Source organism: Aptenodytes forsteri, unplaced genomic scaffold (genome assembly GCF_000699145.1).
Source record: "Aptenodytes forsteri isolate BGI_AS27 unplaced genomic scaffold, ASM69914v1 Scaffold91, whole genome shotgun sequence".
In the NCBI taxonomy this organism is placed as follows: Eukaryota; Metazoa; Chordata; class Aves; order Sphenisciformes; family Spheniscidae; genus Aptenodytes; species Aptenodytes forsteri.
The window spans coordinates 204,104-208,826 of record NW_008794115.1 but is presented as its reverse complement, the minus strand read 5'-3'; the positions used below and the strand labels follow the sequence as shown (position 1 = coordinate 208,826).

Sequence of the window (4,723 nt, the reverse complement as noted above, 5' to 3'; positions counted from 1 at the left end):
CGCCGTGTGAGGGCGCGGGGCGCGGCCCGGTCCGGAGGGGCGCCATGACCCGAGCGACGAGGCCGCACGCGCGCGCGCCATGACCCGAGCGACGCGCAAGCCCGCAGCGTGTTTTTTTGGTTTGCTCTGGGGTTTTCGGTGTAAAATCACAGCCCGACGACAAACACAACTGCACTTACTAGTCTAACTACGCAGTTACAAGTGGTAGCGGGGCGTATTTAGGAAGGCTTGGCGCGCTTCTGCTGGGAGGACGCTTGTTTCCGTGAGGACGGTTCTCTGGCTGGGGGCTGGTCTTCCTCCTTCCATTCCAGAACGTAACGCCCGCTGTTTTCAAAATGCTTAACGCGAGCCGTTTGTTTAATGTGCCTCACGTTCGTTATCGGGGGGGGGGGAGGGAGCACAAGAAAAAAGTCATGTAAGCTGTGTGTCCAAATGTTCCCAGAGTGACAAAGGAAAGTAGCGGCAGTTGAGTGAAAGAGCGTGCTGTAAACAACGCAATGCCGCAGCCAAACACTGTTGGAAAGAGAAAGCAACTCGCCTGCCTTCTTCCCTTCAGAGGCACACGTATGCAATTATGCTCTGTAACTCTAAAGGAGGATTGTGGGGTCATTACTGGCTGACATCTGGCACCAGACCTTTGGACATTTACTTGTGTAGCACCCTGCAAGAGAGAATGAGGTCAAGGTAAGCATGAAAACAGTTTGCTCATCAACGAAGGGAAGTTGAAGGAAGCGGGTCACTGTGTGGCTATACTAGAGGAACGTGGTTATAGTAGCTGTCAAATCAATTCAAGCTTGAAGAGTTGTGTGGGCCAGGAGCCAACGTCTGAGCCACAGTCAGTCAGCTGGAGACCTCTCAGGCCTGTAGCTTACCTCATGGTTGCTCTTCCATGGTGAGCAAAGCTGGTTGCCTCAGCGCTCAGTGGAGGGTGGGCAGCCAATGTACTCGCCACCCTTCAGTTGGGTTGCTGAGGTTTCCTGGAGCTGCACCTTCAGCCCGCCAAGCGGGTTGTGGGATTGGCTGCCACACACAGCGACTCGCTGTCTGAGGAGCAGCAGAGTCTAGATGAGGCATATACACTAGCCCAGCTCTCAAGCATTATATAAGAAAGTACCCCAAAATCTCAGTGGTTGGTGGCAGAGAATAATTTTTCCTCCTAGAGTTAAAAAAATGTGCCAGGAATTGTTCAGACAAGAAAACAGCTTCAAAGTTTACAAGAAGGCCATATTACACTATGTTGCTTACTGAAGCACTTAAGTTTGCCTAAGTCAGCTTAAGGGAGAATATTTTATTGTGATAGACAAGAATACTGCAAGATCAATGGACTGAAGTTTAAATTCAAGAGTGTCAAAATGAAAGTAACTGTTTTAAATTAAAGTAATTAATACCAAAACACTTTACCAAGGGTAGTTCAGAGCCTAATGGAAGGATTTTTATTACTGATAGGGATTTGTTACTTTTAAGGAAAGAAACAGTAGAAAGCCACTGCTTTGTTCAACCAGAAGGGATAGGCCTTATGCAGAAATTGTGGACTAAAGCAGTTACCTGCAGCAAGCAGGAGATAAGACCAAGTTGATAAGAATTCGGATACATGCTAGGTGTTAAGTGTACAAATGATGTGACTTACATAGATGCATAATTTGAGTTACATAGACAAATAACAAAACAGTTTGGTTGCAAAACTCCCATAGGTCAATATAGATGTAAATACATAATTTACGCCTTTAATATCAATATGATCCACAGAATCAGTAAAACCTTTAATAATGCAACCACACCTAAATACAATTAAAAGGAAATACATGAATTAAGCATCCCTTTCTGTTTACAGAATCTCTCTTACAAACTGCTACAGTTTGTCTAGTTGGAGATATATAAAAAATGCTCAGGGAAGAAAGGAGATAGGGGAACAAAAACAAAAGAGAAAACTAGATAAATTCCAGCAATTCCAGTTGCTTAGCTACAGAATGCACTCAATTCTTATTAACCATCCAAAAAGCTAAACATCAATAAAGAGGGCAGATGTTAGTCAAATTCCTCTATTTCTGCTATGCAACTTCCTCTCTTCGAGTTCCTAATTATTCAGAGATAGTGACTTTCATCCTCTTCTTTCCTTTGTCCTTTCTCCTTCCTACACCTCTGTAAGAAATCGTGTATAGAAAATACTTTTATTCTGGTAGAAAATATCTTTCCAGGCTGTTGCTTTGGGTCATGTGCATTATTTCATTTTGAGACATGTTAATTTTTAATCCTTAGTAACATCAACAATAGTAATCAACTTCTGTAAATGAATGTAAGGCAGTATTCCCATAAGTCCAGTAAGTTGGTTTAGCCAACTTATTGGCTAAATTGGTATTGGTAAATTGGTACAGGAATTAACAAAAACTACCTATTCTTTCAGGAAAAGAATTGAAGGAGAAAGTCCAGGTGTTCCATTTCACATGGCAACTACTACTTTGTCTTTTGCATGGTTAGAGTTACTCTTGTGACAGTTTCTATATTTAAATATTGATCACACTGCACATGGACAGTTTCCTGTGCAGGTTAAGGCCCCAAATCTTCGAACATTTTAAATATGAGCACAATTTCCTAGTATTCCTCCGGGCGTTTATGGCCTCTGCTTCATCAAGAAGATGGTCATATTCTGCAAGATTGTCTGCACGGTAGGAAGGTATGACTGTACTTATATTAAGTATATTTGTAATAGTTTATTTTAGCTATCAAAAAGTAACTCTCTGTGAACATATGACAGAATGAACATTAGCATAAGTTAATATTCAGAGTCAGTGCTAGAGAATTTTACCAACGGTACTTTCAAGATGGTAAAATTTTTGTCACATATGGTTCCATTTGCAGATACACAGCACCTCTATCCTCTTCACAGTTACATGCAGCCCAGTATGTCAGATGTCCTTGGAGAGCTGCCTTGTGGTTGCTAGAAGGTTCTGGAGTGGGTAATGCTGTTTTAGATTAATTAGGCGATACACACATACTTGCACCTGCTGTGAACATCCTTTTGCCAGGAAGGCATTTATGTGTAAACTTTACCATAACCTATTACTACTGGGTAGTCTGCTATAAACAGTCTGTTGGGTTTTTTTTGTTTTTTTTTTTTTCCTTCTTTCTTTCTTCCCAGGACTTCAACACTAGTAGTTTTCATATCCAAGTTAATAAGGTTAAACCTACCTCCTTTCCAATGAGGAGCAATCTTTAGGGTTTTTTTACCATTGCATGATTTACTCAGAGGTGAGATGTCCTTCTGCTTCCTGTCTGTAGCAGACATGCTAGCCTGTGTGCTCACTAACATGATTTTTTTTCCTGAACACAGCAGTTAAAAATACTAGCCTACACTTTGCAATCCAGGAAATAACCTCCATTTCCTAAGTCTTCTAAATATGTCCCAAAGTGCTGTTCCCCAGGATGTACCTGCACATGCCCTGTCATTTGTGTTTCAGAAATAAAGGTGCCTCACATGTGGTAACCTCACTTGGAGTGACTGCAATACGAGGCAGGCTTAAGGTTCAAGCAGAATAAATTTCAGTTTCAGCAGAATGAGAATTGAACTCCTAATAACAAAACTTGGAAGAAGTCTACATTTTCAGTGATGTTTTACTTAATAGCTTTCTTAGCTTATTCAGTTTTCTTCACCTAGATTCTTTTGGTAGTTTCTCAGCTGCCTTGGAAATCCCCTTTGAAGGTATGGTTTCACAATGGTTTAAATTAACTGGTGTTAGAGCTGCTGTGATCCCATCCTGTTGTCTGCCATACCTGCCAAAAACTAGCCCCACTCAAAAATGATTGCTTTCTGGCCACTTCAGCTTTCTGAACTAGGTCACCATAGAGCTGCACATGCAGTGATCCTTGTGTGGTAAGATAGTAGCAGCAATTGTTACTCAGCGTGGTTAGAAATTGCCGCAACAGCGTCTGGAGATCTTTCTCCACATCCGTGTGAGAGATGGATTTTTCTTTCACATCAGAACTTGTTTGTATTGCATCTTTAATCGATTCCTTCTTTCCCAGATGGCATAGTAAAGTATGCATGACATTCCTATCTTAGGAGCATTTCACACCATAAGTAATACTGATTTCTGATACACATAGCTTTTAGTCTGTATCAAGAGACAAATACATGTGACACACAACATTTTAAGGACAACTGGACAAAGCTTTTTGTTATTACAGAAAAGCTATCACCCATAGGAATAAGCTGACTTTTTCTGAAACTGTATTACAGGTTTCTGGCATCCCAGCGTGCTTCCAGCATGTGGATGAGAATATTTATTGTGCCTAAGGTGCTACAGTTTTACCCCTCCATCCCCCGCTCCCCACCCCCACAGCTGTTCTTGAGTTGGATTTGTGCTTGTAGACAAATAATAATCAACACACGATCCAAGTTAGGTGCACTGTTATGCAATTAGCACAATCCATTTCAATGTTTATGTTTTCAGGTTATTTACCTTAACATAGCTGTCCTGGTTTCAGCAGGGATAGAGTTAATTTCCTTCCTAGTAGCTGGTACAGTGCTGTGTTTTGGATTTAGGATGAGAATAATGTTGATAACACCCCGATGTTTTAGTTGTTGCTAGGTAGTGCTTACACTAGCCAAGGACTTTTCAGCTTCCCATGCTCTACCGACTGAGAAGGCTGGAGGTGCACAAGAAGCTGGGAGGGGGCACAGCCAGGACAGCTGACCCCAACTGGCCAAAGGGATATTCCATACCAT

General features: G+C 41.9%; 1 protein-coding gene across 1 annotated transcript in view; it reads right to left on the bottom strand.

The window, feature by feature from the left end:
• The window catches only part of CHD1 (chromodomain helicase DNA binding protein 1), a 65,319-nt gene extending 65,085 nt beyond the window's left edge, over positions 1-234 (bottom strand). Inside the window, exon 1 of the mRNA XM_009275822.1 lies at positions 180-234. The gene's annotated coding sequence lies outside the window, so the exon portion shown is untranslated. The remainder of the gene's footprint in view (positions 1-179) is intronic.
• Between the last annotated feature and the right edge of the window lie 4,489 nt (positions 235-4,723).